The sequence below is a fragment of the Prionailurus bengalensis genome, chromosome B4 (assembly GCF_016509475.1).
Source record: "Prionailurus bengalensis isolate Pbe53 chromosome B4, Fcat_Pben_1.1_paternal_pri, whole genome shotgun sequence".
Lineage (NCBI taxonomy): Eukaryota > Metazoa > Chordata > Mammalia > Carnivora > Felidae > Prionailurus > Prionailurus bengalensis.
The window spans coordinates 133,695,326-133,711,576 of record NC_057358.1 but is presented as its reverse complement, the minus strand read 5'-3'; the positions used below and the strand labels follow the sequence as shown (position 1 = coordinate 133,711,576).

The window sequence follows — 16,251 nt, the reverse complement described above, 5'->3', positions numbered from 1 at the left end:
GTGGGCAAAATGGGGGAAGGGGAGTGAGAAATGCAGGCTTCCAGCTATGGAATGAATAAGTCATGGGGATGGAAAGTACAGCACAGGGAACACAGTCAGTGGTATTGTAATGGTGATGTATGACAGATGGTAGTTACACTTGTGGTAGGCACAGCATAACATGTGCAACTTGTCTAATCGCTATGTTGTACGCTTGAAACTAATATAACATTGTATGTCAACTATACTTCAATAAAAAAATCAGACAATAAATGATCAGTGGTACATGAACATTTTATTGGAAAATATTTTGAGTACTTTTCTCAAGGTAGGGTACAGAAACATTGGGATTCTTACTGGTTTTTCTTACTGGCTTCTCTTCCTCAGCATACCTCTAAAATGTATGTGGGCTCCACCCTCGGCCCTTGCTTTCCTTACTCAGAGCTATTCCGGCAACCTCATGCGCTGTCCAAGCTTCACAACCACTCTTTCCTCTGAGGACACCTTTCCCCCAAGCTCCAGGCTCCTATTTCCAGCTGCTTCCTTCTGCCAACATTATCTTTCTGAAATGTAAATCTGATCCCTGATCTCCTGCTTAACTCACACCTAGAATAAGGGCCACATTCTCTAACAACACAAGGTCCTACACCACCTGCTTCTACCTCTCTCTCCCCACATCTACCTTACACTCCAGTGATGCTGGTCTACCCCTATCAGCTGCCCAAATGTCTCCATTCTTTAGTGCATAGTGGTCTTCTCCTTTTGTCAGGTAGACTCCTATTTATAACAACTCGACTGAAAAAACACGTTGTCATAGAAAGAAGCCTTCTGTAGTAACCAGCCTCCAAGATGGCCCCAAATGATTCCACCTCCTGGTATTCACATCCTTGTGTAGGTCCTCTCCACACTGAACTCCAGCTAACCTCTGAGACCAATCAATACAGCAGCAGTAACCATGTATAACTTCCAAGGATAGGCCATAGATGGCATTGCAGCTTCCACCTTGGTCTCTTGTATCACCTGCTCCGGCGGAAGTCAGCTGCCATGCTGTGAGGACACCCAAGAAGCCCCTTGGAGAGGCACCAACTTCGCAAGCCACTTAAGTGAGCCACCTTGGAAGCAGATCCCCTAGTCCCAAGCTTTCAGATGACTGCAGCTCCAGCCCAACATCTAACAGCAATGTCATAAGAGACTCCCTCCTCTCATGAGCCACAATCTCCCAACCAAGATGCTCCTGAATTTCTGACCCACAGAAACTGTAAGAGATAATAAATGATTATTTTTGTTTTAAGCCACTAAGTTTCAGGGTGATGTGTATGCATCCAAGATAACTAATATACCTTCATGTCTCTTCTCTGCCTTTAGCTGAGGTTCTCTCCCTGTGCTCCTATAAAGCCTTGTGAATAAGTCTATCACAGCACTTATCCCATAGCATTTTTATCCCTTTTTCTTTTTTGGCCAACTGACCCCACAAAACTAGACTGCATCTTGCTTCCCTCTGTATCCCTGGCACTCAGAAGTCTCTCAATAAACATTTATCTAACATGTTAGATAAATAAGACGAATGAAAGAACAACAGCAAATGAAAAAAAAAGTAAATAGAAAAAAAAAAGTAAAAACATTTCATACCATGGTAATAACTGGTATTTTATTTATGCCATATTCTCCCTTCTTCTGGGTGTCTGGAAAATAGCAACCTCCCAACCACACTAACCCCAAACTTTTGAAACTGCTTCCCTTACTCACTTTTTTCCATCTACATAATTCTGGGAAGCTGTTTACATTTATGTGACTTCATCTCTCTGACCCTAGTTGATTGGTTCTGGGTGAACACACATGTGAAATGGACCAATCATACAACTCAACAGCTATTGCCAAACATGATGAGACCAGGCATGAGTGTCTTTCCCAAAACAGCCTAATAAATCCCTTCTCGAAGGTTTTGAATTTGAGACCCAGAGAGCCAAGGAGATCAGACCCTTTGGTGATGGAAGCATTCATACACATACAAACACACATGAATATATATATATATATATATATATATATATGTATAACTATACGTATTTACATATATATGTACATAAACTATTTTTTTAAGTTTATTTGAGGGAGAGAGAGAGAGAGAGCATGAGCAAGGGAGGGACAGAGAGAAAGAGAGAATCCCAAGAAAGCTCCATGCTGTCAGGGCAGAGCCTGACATGGGGCACAAACCCACGAATTTTGAGATCATTACCTGAGCCAAAATTAAGAGATGGACACTCAATGATTGACTGAGCCACCCAGATGCCCCCATAAAACTATTTTTTTTAATATAATACTCAGGGGCGCCTGGGTGGCTCAGTCAGTTAAGCATCTGACTCTTGATTTCAGCTCAGGTCATGTGAGATCGAGACCTACATCAGGCTCTGCACTGACAGTGGGAAGCCTGCTTGGGATTCTCTCTCCTTCTCTCTCTGCCCCTCCCCTGCTCGTGCGTGTGTACACACTCTCTTAAAATAAATAAAATCTTTAAATAAATAAATAAATAAATAAATAAATAAATACAATACAATACAATACAATACAATACAACACTATACTCAAGGTGCCTGGCTGGCTCAGTCAATAGGACATGTGGCTCTTGGTCTCGATTATCATAAGCCCCATACTGGGCATGGAGCCTACTTAAAAAAATAATGATGAAATAAAATACTCAATGCTGTAAAAACTAGTTTTGTGAAAGAAAATTAGTTTGGGGCACCTGGATAGCTAAGTCGGATAAGTGTCTGACAGGCTCAGGTCATGATCTCATGGTTCGTGAGTTCGGACACTGCATTGGGCTCTCTGCTGTCAACACAGATCCCACTTTGGATCCTCTGTCCCCCTCTTTCTCTGACCCTCCTCTCTCTGTCTCTCAAAATAAATAAACTTAAAAAAAATTAGTTCACTCATGAATTGCTATAAATTGGTATGTTCCCTTGGGAATGGAATACCCATAAATATTTTCATACTCTTTGATCCAGTAAGTTCCTCCTGTAAATGTAAAGAAACAATTCAATAGGGGCGCCTGGGTGGCTCAGTTGGTTGAGCGTCCGACCTCGGCTCAGGTCATGATCTCATAGCTCGTGGGTTTGAGTCCCACGTCGGGCTCTGTGCTGACAGCTCAGAGCCTGGAGCCTGCTTCAGATTCTGTGTCCCCCTCTCTCTCTGCCCCAACCCACTCGCATTCTGTCTCTGTCTCTCTCAAAAATAAATAAACATCAAAAAAAAATTTTTTTTAATTCAATAGAAGCAAAACAGTATGTGCATGAAAATGTTTACTTCAGCATTTTGATATAATGACACAATAAAATGTGACTCAATCATTTCAAATTCCAACTATGGACTTCCACATCTGGCCAAGACAGTTACAAGGATTGGATTTACTTTCCCAACTTGAGCTAAAACAGAAAAATACATGAAACAATGGTTTTCAGACATTGGAAGACAGGCAGCACAGGACAGTGAGCCCTGAGACAGAGAAAACAAATCATCATCCCAGTTCCCACCTGGATAGTTTGCCGGCTGGCCCAGGACACAGAGTGGAGAGCTAGAGGAGGCCAAAGGAGAGCAAAGACATGGAGAAGGGAGGCTTGCACAGAACTTGCAAAGAACTCCAGAAATCTGCAGAGGGTGTTCCCAATCTTCATCTGAATACTGGTCACAGCATGTGTGTGAGGAAAGTACCCAGGGTTGGCAAAAGAAAAACCTGAAAGGAAAATGAGGAATACCTGAAGCTCATCCCACTGGGTCATCACAATGCATTCTCCCTTTTATACATTGTGGAATGCAATTTGCTAAAACTAAGTTGAGAATATCTGGATCTATGCTGATAAAGGACATATGATCTGTTTTCTTTCCTAGTAACGCCTTTTTTGGTATTGATGTCAGGACAATATTTGCTATAGGATGATTTGGAAAGTAGTCCCTCCCTTTCAGTTTTCAGGAAGAGTTTGTGTAGAAGCTGGTATTACTTCTTCCTTAGATGTTAAGTAAAAATCACCAATGAAATCTTCTGTGCCTGGAGTTTTCTTTGTGGAAAGGTTTCCAACTACAATTTATTTAATAGTGATGAGGTGATTCAGATTATCTTTTTCTTCTTGAGTGAGATTTGGTAGTTTGTGCACTTTCAAGGAATCTGTCCATTGTTTAAGTTGTTGAATTTACTGGTGAATTTAATGCAAAGTATGCAGAAGAACGGGGGGGGGGGAGTCATAGATAACAAAGATAACAACAGAAATCAGTGAAGTGGACACAAAAATATAGAGGAAAAATCAGTGAAACTAAAATTTGCTCCTTAGCGAAGATCAATAAAATCAATAAACCTCTGAAAAAAGTGAGAAGACAGAGATTACCAATATCAGGAATGAAAGAGGATATATCACTACAGATCCCAGAAACAGTAAAAAGATAATAAGAGAATATTATGAACATTTCATGTAAGTTCCACAATGCATAAAAAGGACAACACCATCAAGACCAATTGGGATTTGTCTTGGGAATGCAAGACATGTTCAATATTTAAAAATCAATCAATGTAATTAAGTGTAGCAACAGCCTAAAGAAGAAAAACTATGTTTATCTCAACAGATACAGAAAAAAATATTTGATAAAAGGCAATATCCATTCATGATTTAAAAAAAAATCTCAATAAACTAGTCATAGAAGAAAACTTCACTTAATAAAGGAGATCTACAAAAATCCTACAGTTGGGGAGCCTGGGCAGCAACTCTTGGTTTTGGCTCAGGTCACAATCTCATGGTTCATGAGCTCAAGTCCCACATTGAGCTCTGGGCTGACAGCTTGGAGCCTGGAGCCTGCTTCAGGTTCTGTCTCCCTCTCTCTCTGCCCCTCCTCTGCTTGCGTTCTGTCCCTCAAAAATACATTAAAAAAAATGTTTTTTAATCCCACAGTTATTTATTTTTTATGTATTTATTTATGTATTTATTTTTATAAAAATATTATTTTATATATATAAATAATATATAAATATATATAAATATATAAAATATATATGATATATAATATATATTGATTATATTATATATTAATATATTGCACATTACATATTAATATATTATAATATATAATATATAAATAACAAATGATATAAATATATTATTATACATATAAATATATTATTTATTTATTTATTTTTATTTATTTACTTTTTTATTCTGAGACAGATAGAGTGGGGGAAGGGCAGAGGGAGAGGGAGAGTGAGAATCCCAAGCAGGCTCCACACTGCGAGTGCAGAACCTGATGCGGGGCTCGAACCCACAAAACTGTGAGATCATGACCTGAGCTGAAATCAAGAGTCAAACGCTCAACCGACTGAGACAACCAGGTGCCCCTACAGTTAACATCTTAATGATGAAAGACTGAATGCTTTACCCTTAAGACTGGGAACAAGGAAAGGATGCAACATAATTCTAATCAAAATCCTAGGATTTCTTGGAGAAATTGACAAGTTGATTCTAAAATTTAAATGAATGAGCAAAGGAATCAGAATACTCAAAACAATTTTCAAAAAGCAGAAAGCTGGAGGGGCGCCTGGGTGGCTCAGTTGGTTAAGTGTCTGACTTCGGCTCAGGTCATGATCTCACGGTTCATGGGCTCAAGCTCTGCATCGGGCTCTGTGCTGACAGCTCAGAGCCTGGAACTGGCTTCAGATTCTGTGTCTTCCTCTCTCTCTGCCTTTCCCCTGCTTGCACTCTCTCTCTCACAAAAATAAACATTAAAAAAATTTTAGAAAAAAAAAAGCATAAAGCTGGAGAATTCACACTACTTTATTTCTATACTCATTATAAAGCTGCAGTACGGTGTGGCACTGGCAAAAGGACAAACACATAAAACAATGGAACAGAACAGGCAATCCAGAAATAGACCCATACATATTGCCAATTAATTTTATGGTTAAACTGTGTTTCCCCAAAAAAGGTACGTTGATGTCCCAACCCTCGATACCTCAGAATGTGACCTTATTTGGAAACTGGGTCTTTACTAATTTAACCAACTTAAGATGACATCATTAAGGTGAGCCCTAATTCAATATGACCGTTGTCCTTATAAAAATGTGGACACAGACCTACAGAGAGGTAAGACAATGTGAAGAGACACAGGGAGAACACTATGTGAAGCAGAGACTAGAATTACGCTGTAACAAGCCAACAAACATCTGGGGCTACCAGAAGCTGGAAGAGGCAAGGAAGGATCCTTCCTCTACAGGTTGCAGGATAAGCATGGCCCTAATGACACCTTGATTTCAGACTTATGGCCTCCAAAATTGTGAAATAATATTACTGTCGTTCCGAATCAGACAGTTTGTGATATTTTACTATGGCAGCCATAGAAATGAATGCAATTAATTTTCAGCAAAAATACATATGCAATCCAATGGAGAAAGAAGAGTCTTTGCAACAAATGGTCCTAAAAAAACTGGACAGCCATCTGTAAAAAATTAACCTTAATCCATACCTCACACCACATACAAAAAATTAACTCAAAATGGATCGCAGACCTAAATGTAAAACCCAACACTAAAACTTCTATTTTTTTTTTTTTAAGTAAGCTCTAGGCCCAACACAGAGCTCAAACTCATAACCCCGAGATCAAGAGTTGCATGCTCTATGGACTGAGTCAGCTGGATTCCCTGGACACTAAAACTTCTAGAAGAAAACAGGAAAAAATGTTTATGACCTTGATTAGGTGAAGATTACTTAGATTTTACTCTAAAAGCATGATATATCAAAGAAAAAAGGTGATAAATTGGACTTTAACAAATCAAAGCCACAAACGGTAGAAAATGTTTTCAAATCACATATCTGATTAAGGACATGTATCTAGACTATTAGGAATTCTCAAAACTCAGTAAGCAAAAAAACAAGCAACCCAATTTAAAAAAGGAGGGGCAGAGATTCAAACAGAAACGTTTTTTTTTTTGTTTTTTTTTTTTCAATGTTTATTTATTTTTGGGACAGAGAGAGACAGAGCATGAACGGGGGAGGGGCAGAGAGAGAGGGAGACACAGAATCGGAAACAGGCTCCAGGCTCTGAGCCATCAGCCCAGAGCCCGACGCGGGGCTCGAACTCAAGGACCGCGAGATCGTGACCTGGCTGAAGTCGGACGCTTAACCGACTGCGCCACCCAGGCGCCCCCAAACAGAAACGTTTTTAAGGGCAGCTGGCTGGCTCAGTTGGAAGAGCAGGAGACTCCTGATCTTTTTTTTTTTTTTTTTTTTTTTTTAATGTCTATTATTTATTTTTGAGAAAGAGAGAGAGACAAAGTGCAAGCAGAGGAGGGGCAGAGAGAGGGGGAGATAAAGAATCCGAAGCAGGCTCCAGGCTCTGAGCTATCAGCACAGAGCCTGACACAGGGCTCCAACTCACGAACCGCGAGATCATGACCTGAACCGAATTCAGATGCTTACCTGACTGAGCCACCCAGGTGCCCCCTGAGACTCCTAATCTTGAGTTTGCGAGTGCAAGCCCTACATTGGGTGAGAGGCTACTTAAATGAATAAAAAGAAACATTTTCAAATTATATATACAAATGACAAGTATGTGGAAATATACTCAATATCATTACTCATTAGGGAAATGCAAATTAAAACCACAATATTACCACACACATATTAAATGACTGAAGTTAAAAAAAAAAAAAAAAAAGCTAAACACTAACACCACCAAAACCTGACAATATCAAGTGCTGATGAGGATGCAGAGCGACTAGAACTCCCCTACGTTGTTGGTGGGAATGCAAAATGGTACAGTAATTTTGGAAGTTTCTTATAGAGCTAAACATAACATAAAACAACCCAACAGTCCTACTCCTGGGTATATTTATCTAAGTGAAATGAAAATTTTTGTTCATCAAAAAAATCTGTATGTAAATGTTTACAGCGGCTTTATCCATGATTGCCAAAATCTGAAAACAACCCAATATCTTAACTGGTAAACGGATAAAGAATTGTGATAAACCCATATAATGGGTTACTAATCAGCAAAACAAACAAAATAAAATAAGCAACTACTGACACACTTGACAACAGACAAACTTCAAGTGTATTATGCTAAAGGAAAGAAGTCAGATTGAAAAAGATACATACGGCAGGATTCCTGCTTTAGGACGTCCTGGAAAGAGCATACTATATATAGGTACAGAAAACAGACCAGTAGTTTCTACAGGATGGGGGTAGGGGGAAGAGTTAACTATATAGTTACACAGGGTAATTTGTGGGGTGAGAGAAATTCGGTATCCCGATTGTCGGCAATTCCGTAATTGTACGTATCTGTCAGAGCCTGCAGACTTGTACACTAAAAGGAATGAATTTTATCATATGTAAATTATACCTTAGTAACATAAAAGAAGAAAAAAAACATTATGCTTAGTGAAAAAAGCCAGACACAACAGTATAAAAATTCCAATTATTGGGACTAAGCAATATGGATACTATTTATGATCTAACATTACAGGAAAACACTATAATGCAGGATGCGCACCCAGAAATATGTAAATTCTTCAGTCATTCACTCCCTAAATATTTCTCCAACACATGTTATGTGCTAGGACAACAATGATTTACAGCCTAGAGGGGAAAATCAAACAGAAACAAATAAACAGATGGACAAATAAGTGAGAATTCCCAAATGTGGGAAGTACTCTGAATAAAACAAAAGGCTGATGTGATACAGAATCCAAGGAAGGAATCTCTGAAGTACTGTTTGGGTTGCTAACTGAAGGACAGGAAGCTAGCCTTGCGAAGATCTAGGAGTGGAGAGTCATAGGATAGAAGGAATGACAAATCCGAAGGCTCTGAGGTGGGTAAGACCTTGCAGGGACAAAAAAGAGCTCAGTATAACTGAAACATGATGAACAAGAGAGACAAAATTAAGAGGGAATGGGAGAGGTCTACCTCTGTGCTGACAGTCTGGAGCCTAGAGCTTGCTTTGGCTTCTGTGTTTCCCTCTCTCCCTGCCCCTCCCTCACTTGTGCGGTCTCGCTCTCTCTCTCTCTCTCTCTCTCTCTCTCCCTCAAAAATAAACATTAAAATTAAAAAATAAAATAAAAATAAATGTTTCTCAGATATCCAGTTGGAGAAGATAAGTAGGGGGCTGGATATACAAGTGTACATCTTCATGGAACTGTCAGAACTAAAGAGATAAATTTGGGAGTCTTTCATTCATCTATCCAATCAACAAAAAAATTTTCTGAGCAACCACTATGTGCCAAACACTGTTCCATGTGCTAGGGAGATAGCAATAAAACAAGACGGACAAAACTCTTGCTCCTGTGAACCTGCAGCTTCCTTATCTGTAAAAGGGGATGACAAATGAGAAAATGTAAGTAAATACTTATAATACCTGGCACATAGTATGTACTTAGTAGATGCCAGATATTAACATTAGTGACAGAAAAAGACAATTAGTAAATAAGTGAGTAAGATAATTTCAGAGTAATAATACATACTATGAAAAAACCCCCACAGAATAATAGGTTTCAGAGTGATAGGTAGGGGCAGACAGGCTATTTTTGAGGAGTGGTCAGAGAAGGCCTGAGGAGATGACATTTCAGCTACCACCACAGAGATGACAAGGAACTAGTTCTGCAGAGACCTAGAAGGACAGCCCAAGCAGAAGAAATGGCTCATGCAAGGGTCTTAAAGAGCTAGAGTTTATTACACTGGAGAAATAACAGGCTAGTGTGTCGGAGGTAGATGAGGGGGGAAACAGCAGACAGCTCTGGAGAGGCAGACAGGAGCTAGCTTACAGAGGGGCCTTCTACCCATGGTAAAGAGGCTGGGATTTTATTTTAATGGGAAGCCACTGGAGAGCTTTGAGCAGGGGCGTGACCTGGTCTGACTCATGTTTTAAAGAAATCACACTGGCTGCACTGGCTGCTGTGTAAAGAATGAACTACAGGAGGCCTAAGGATAGAAGCTATTATAGTTACCCAGGAAAGAGATAGTATCTCTGACTAAAGTAGTTGAGATGGTGACAAGTAACTAGATTCTGGATATAATGTGGAGGTGGAGAGGTAGATAACAGAAATAAAGAGTCAATGACAACTCCTAGATTTTTTACCTGAGCAACTGTGCAGGTCCTATTAATCAAGATAAGGAAGACTATGGGGGAGAGCAAGTTTCAGGTTTAGAAATCAAGAGATCTGCTTTGGTCATGTTAAGTCGAGATGCCTATTAGCTCTCTAAGTGGAGATGTCAATTAGGCAATTGTGTATATGAGTATAAAGTTCACAGACGTCAAAACTACAGGTGTGAATCTGGGAATCATCAGGACTAGCTGTCCCGGCCAAGGAGAGAATGCAGAGTAGGGGGTCTAGAACCAAATCCTGGAACATCCCAACACTTAGAGGTTAGGCAGGAAAGGAACAGGAAATAAGATTTGAGGGGTGGCCAGTGAAGTAGAAGGAACACTAGTAGTGTGCAGTGCTGTAGAAACCAAGAGGAGGAGGAAGAGGAAGAGGAGGAGGAGGAGGAGGAGGAGGAGGAGGAGGAGGAGGAGGAGGAAGAGGAGAGGAGATGATGGTGATGATGATGATGATGATAATCAGTGTCGTGTACCACCCAGAGGTAAAGTGGTAAGAGGACAGAGAATGGGTCGCTGGTTCTGCAAGCTGGAGGTTTTTGGTGATCTTGACAAGAGTTTTAAGTTTTAATGGTGAAGGTGACAGTCCAATTAGAGTGAGCTGAAGAGAGAACAGAAGAAAAGTGGAATCATCAGCATCAAGACAGTACATGATTTAAAATACAATAACTGGACACCTGGGTGGCTCAGTCGGTTAAACATCCGACTCTTGATCCCGGCTCAGGTCATGATCTCACAGTTCGTGAGATAGAGTCCTGCGTCCAGCTCTGCACTGATAGCACGACCCCTGCTTGGGATTCTCTCTCTCTCCCTCTCTCTCTACCCCTCCCCTGCTCATGCTCACTCTCTTTCTCTCTCAAATAAATAAACAAAACAAAATGTGAGATAAATTTTTTTTAAAAGCCTAAGTGGGAAAAAAAAGTGCAAATATCAGAAATAGCTTATCTGTAACTGTGAAAAAGATCTCCTTCTCTTCTCATTTGTAGCTAACACTTTACTAACACTGCTCAGCATGAATCTGACATCTCAGCAACCTGTGAAGTCAGGAACTCCCCAAGCTGCTAACAGGTAAGTCTGTCATTTTTCAAGTTACTGTTAACAAGTTTCCCCCCAGCAGTTTAAGTAATCACTGGAAAAACAAGTGACAACACTTTAACAGTCAAGTTTCCAAGGCACCATTTTTCCTTGTTGTTGTTTTGCTGTTTTTAAAGCCTAAACCAAATCCCCAGGTGTGACTTCACCTGGGGCTGTAGTTGCTTTCTATTATATTCAAGTACAACACTTTCCAAAGGCAAAGCCACGGAAACCATTTTAGTGATTCTTTTAAAGTTTATTTATTTTGAGAGAGAAAGCATGAGCAGGGGAGGAGCAGAGAGACGGAGAGAGAGAATCCCAAGCAGCCTTTGCGCCACCAGCACAGAGCCCATTGCAGGGCTAAAACCCATGAACCGTGAGACCATGACCCGAGCCGAAACCAAGAGTCAGACTGACTGAGCTACCCAGGCACCCCGCCACTGAAAGCATTTTAAAGGAAAAAAGATGCTTATAAACCAGGAGACTAGAAAAGTACAGCAATTGTAAAGTGGGCTGTAAGGGGAAAATGCTATTTCCAAATCCAAAAACTTTTACAGAAATATTTCCCTGTCCCCTGAATTTCTCCACAGTTCATGCACCTGGTCCCCAGCCACAACCTAAGCTGGGGTCTGGTGGGACACTGGCTGTTAGAGCCCAAGGCTCAGGAGCGCTTCTTTCCAACACCTCTGAGCACTCTGAACAGAATCAATTCTTTTCCAATGAGAATACAGTCAGATACAAACACAAATGATAAACTTAAAACTATAGCAGGATAAATTTGGGTTCCAGGTCAGGAGAAAATCTCTAGAGTATAAACACAGTCACTGGGTTTCTCTTGGGAAGTTCTGCACTCTTCTCTGACTTTTGTACTTATGCAACATTAATGGAAATCAAAATTTAAAAAAATTCTGTCACAAATCTGCTACTCCAATAAATCATTTTCTTCCCTTCTGTGTTAGTTTTTCTATATATATGCACAGTTCTAACAATACATATTTTAAAATATTTTTCTGTACTGAGCACTAAATTACCAAAAATTTCCCCAGTAACCAGAGTTTTTATAGCCATATATTCTGTAATTGACTTATCTAGTCATCTGTTGTTACAGCTGAGCACCTAACAGCAAAATCTGCAATAAAAACAATTCTATGAGAAACTCTCCCTTTGAAAATTGTTTAAATGAAATTAATGAATCTGTCTCATTTGGGAGAGGATTTGGATTTTTGAAGATTTGCCTTTTCTACTCTAAAGTGTCAACTTTTGTATTATAAAGGTGCAATCATCAAGATAGTATGGTACTGGCACAAAAACAGAAACTCAGATCAATGGAACAGAATAGAGAACCCAGAAATGGGCCCACAAACTTATGGCTAACTAATCTTTGACAAAGCAGGAAAGAATATCCAATGGAAAAAACACAGTCTCTTCAGCAAATGGTGCTGGGAAACTGGACAGCAACATGCAAAAGAATAAACCTGGACCACTTTCTTACACCTTACACAAAAATAAACTCAAAATGGATGGAAGTCCTAAACATACGACAGGAAGCCATCAAAATCCTAGAGGAGAAAACAGGCAACAACCTCTTTGACCTCGGCTGCAGCAACTTCTTACTTGACATGTCTCTGGAGGCAAGGGAAACAAAAGCAAAAATGAACTACTGGGACCCCATCAAGATGAAGAGTTTCTGCGCAGCAAGGAAACAATCAGCAAAACTAAAAGGCAACTAACTGATGGAATGGGAGAAGATATTTGCAAATGACATCTCAGGAAAAGGGTTAGTATCCAAGATCTATAAAGAACTTATCAAAATCAACACCCATAAGAAATAATCTAGAGAAGAAATGGGCAAAAGATATGAATAGACACTTTTCCAAAGAAGACATACAGATAGATGGCTAACAGACACATGAAAGGATGTTCAACATCACTCATCATCAGGGAAATACAAATCAAAACCACAATGCTCCTGGGTGGCTGTTTGTTAAGCATCCAACTTTGGCTCAGGCCATGATCTTGAAGTCCATGAGTTTGAGCCCCACACTGGGCTCTGTGCTGACAGTTCAGAGCCTGGAGGATTCTGTGTCTTCCTCTCCTTCTCTGCCCCTCCCCTGTTCACATTCGGTCTCTCTCTCTCTCTCTCTCTCAAAAATAAACATTAAAAAAAATTAAAAAAAACCACAAACAATGAAATACCACCTCACACCTGTCAGAATGGTTAAAATTAACAACTTAGGCAACAACAAACGTTGGTGAGAATGCAGAGAAAGAGGAACCCTTTTGCACTGTTGGTGGGAATGCAAACTGGTGCAACAACTCTGGAAAACAGTATGGAGGTTCCTCAAACAAAACAAAACAAAACAAAACACACAACTACCCTATGATCCAGCAATTGCACTACTAGGTATTTATCCAAAGGATACAAAAGGCTGATTTGAAGGGGCACATGCATCCCAATGTTTACAGCAGCACTATCAACAATAGCCCAAGTATGGAAAGAGGCCAAGTATCCATCGACTGATGAATGGATAAAGAAGATGTGGTGTGTACACATACGATGGAATATTACTCAGCGATCAAAAAGAATGAAATCTCACCATTTGCAATAATGTGGATGGAACTAGAGTGTATTATGCTAAGCAAAATAAGTCCAAGAAAGACAAATATCATATGATTTCACTCATGTGGAACTTAAGAAACAAAACAGATGAACATAGAGAAGGGAAGCAAAAATAAGATAAAAGCAGAGAGGGAGACAAACATAAGAGACTCAAATACAGAGAACAAACTGAGGGTTGCTGGCAGGGTGTTGGGTGGAGGGATGAGCCAAATGGCCAAGAGGCATTAATGAGGGCACTTGTTGGGATGAGCACTGGGTGTTATATGTAAGTGATGAATCACTAAATTCTATTCCTGAAATCATTATACTTTATGTCAACTAACTTGGATTTAGTTTTTTAAAAATAAAAAATAAAAAAAATAAAGTGTCAGCTTTGTAAATAGAAATCGAGGTATGAGATTAGGTTAATAACAGATTATTCGTATTAGAGTTTAATATGATGCCATTTGAAGCAGTTAACCTAATGACCCCTATACTTAAAATTTTACAATATTATAATTATAGCACAGTGAGGAATTGCTATTTTAATAGTTGGTTCCAGAATGCCTCCCAGAGTTGGGGGGGCGGTTAATCTTTGTTTTGAAAAATACCTTGATAAGCTCCACACATTAAAGTGGAAGGTAAATCTTGAAGGAGCGGAAGAATTGACAGATCCGTCAATTGCCAAGCAAAAGAAATGAACAGAAATATGGAAGCAGGAGAGAACAGAACTAGAGGCGGCCTAGACTATAAAGAGGAGGGGAAGAGAAGGCCAAAAACAAGGTGAGGAGCTGCATCCTTTAGAATAAAGGGACGGATGAGACATTAACACTCAGTGTGCCTGTGGGCTGGGGGATCTGGAGGGTGAGGACAGTATGCCTCTTCAGGAAAGGACAATCTAAACCCCAAGTGAAGTTGTGTTCCTGCAGGGTAAAACCCCTTTGCCATTCCCTATCTTCAGTAAAGCCTGCCCTACTCCTAAGAGCCTCGAAGGTTGTTTGGGGAATAACCAATGGAAAGGTCTAAAAATAGGGATAATTGGGGCGCCTGGGTGGCTCAGCTGATTAAGCATCTGACTTTGGTTCAGGTTATGACCCCCAGCTCATAGGTTCGAGCCCCACATCGGGCTCTGTGCTGACAGCTCAGAGCCCAGAGCCTGCTTTGGATTCTGTGTCTCCCTCTCTCTCTGCCCCTCCCCGGTTCGTGCACTCACTGTCCCTCTCTCTCTCTCAAAAATAAATTTTAAAAAGTTTAAAAATAGGGATAATAATTCCTACTTTATAGAGTTTTCATGAAGATTAAATGGGTTAAATTTGAAAAATCTGGGGGAGGGTGTTGGAATTCCCACATAATATGGGCTTATAGGGCTTGTGACCATTTTATTAAAATTTCAAGATAAGTGATTTCAGGTGATCATGTAATGAAAAAGTTTTATTTATCTCATTTCCTTAGATTGGTATATAAAATAACTACTTTTTGAAAATATAAGCTATATTCCAGGGGCACCTTGGTGGCTCAAATGGTTAAGCATCCTACTCTTGATCTCCGCTCAAAACTTGATCTGAGGGTCATGAGTTTAAAGCCCCGTGTTGGGCTCTGCACTTGGCATGAAGCCTACTTTAAAAAATAATAATAAAAATACAAGCTACCTTTCGACAATATCATAGAGTTTATGGCTCCCTAACTTTACAATGTTGTTCCCTCCCCTTAAATAATCCCAACCAGTGGTTCTCTAACTGTGGAGTGCATCAGAATCATCTGGAGGACTTTTCAAAACCCAAAAGGCTGAATTTCTTTTTTAAGATTTTATTTTTAAGTAATCTCTACACCCAACACGGGGCTCAAACCTACAACTCCAAGATCAAGAGTCATGTGTTCTACTGACTGAGCCAGCCAGGTACTACCCATAAAGCTAAATTTCTGCATCTGAAGGTCTGAGCAGAGCCTGAGGCTGTTCCTTTCTTACAAGTTCCCAGGTCATGTTGATGCCGTGGTACAGGGAACACACTTTGAGAACGACTGAGCTAAACCACCCTTTGACCATTCTTTCAAATTCTAGCTCAGATGCAACCTCCTTGAACACCTTTCCTTCCAACCTTCATGCCCTCTACCCCCCTTCTCTGATAAAACTAATCATTGTACCTACTGTTTATTTCATAGTATACTGTAATTTATATATGTACACATCTGCCCTGTATCTATCTGGTACCTAGCCCAGGGCCTGACCCGTGGCAGGTGTTGACTGTTTGAGGAGGGGATACCAAACTCCTGGAAGATACCCACATACAACAAACTCCTTTGTACGTTCCTGTGCTGGGCTTCTTCTGCTCCCTCTGCTTGCAACACCCTCCACTTTACCTGACTCAAGGCTTAGCCCAAACATTTCCTCCTCCAGGAAGCCCTCTCTGACACTCCCTCTGCCTCAGGTTTGTGTCAGGTGCCCCTTTTCCTGTCTGTCTATAACATATCATACA

The 16,251-nt window shown here is 40.2% G+C and overlaps 1 protein-coding gene across 7 annotated transcripts in view; it reads right to left on the bottom strand.

Moving 5' to 3' along the window:
• Positions 1 to 16,251, bottom strand: part of SGSM3 (small G protein signaling modulator 3) — a 52,088-nt gene that overhangs the window by 17,748 nt on the left and 18,089 nt on the right. Inside the window, exon 2 of one of the 7 annotated variants that reach the window (XM_043562688.1) lies at positions 3,510 to 3,709. The exons of the other annotated variants lie outside the window; for them this stretch is intronic. The gene's annotated coding sequence lies outside the window, so the exon portion shown is untranslated. The remainder of the gene's footprint in view (positions 1 to 3,509; positions 3,710 to 16,251) is intronic. 7 annotated transcript variants of the gene reach the window in all.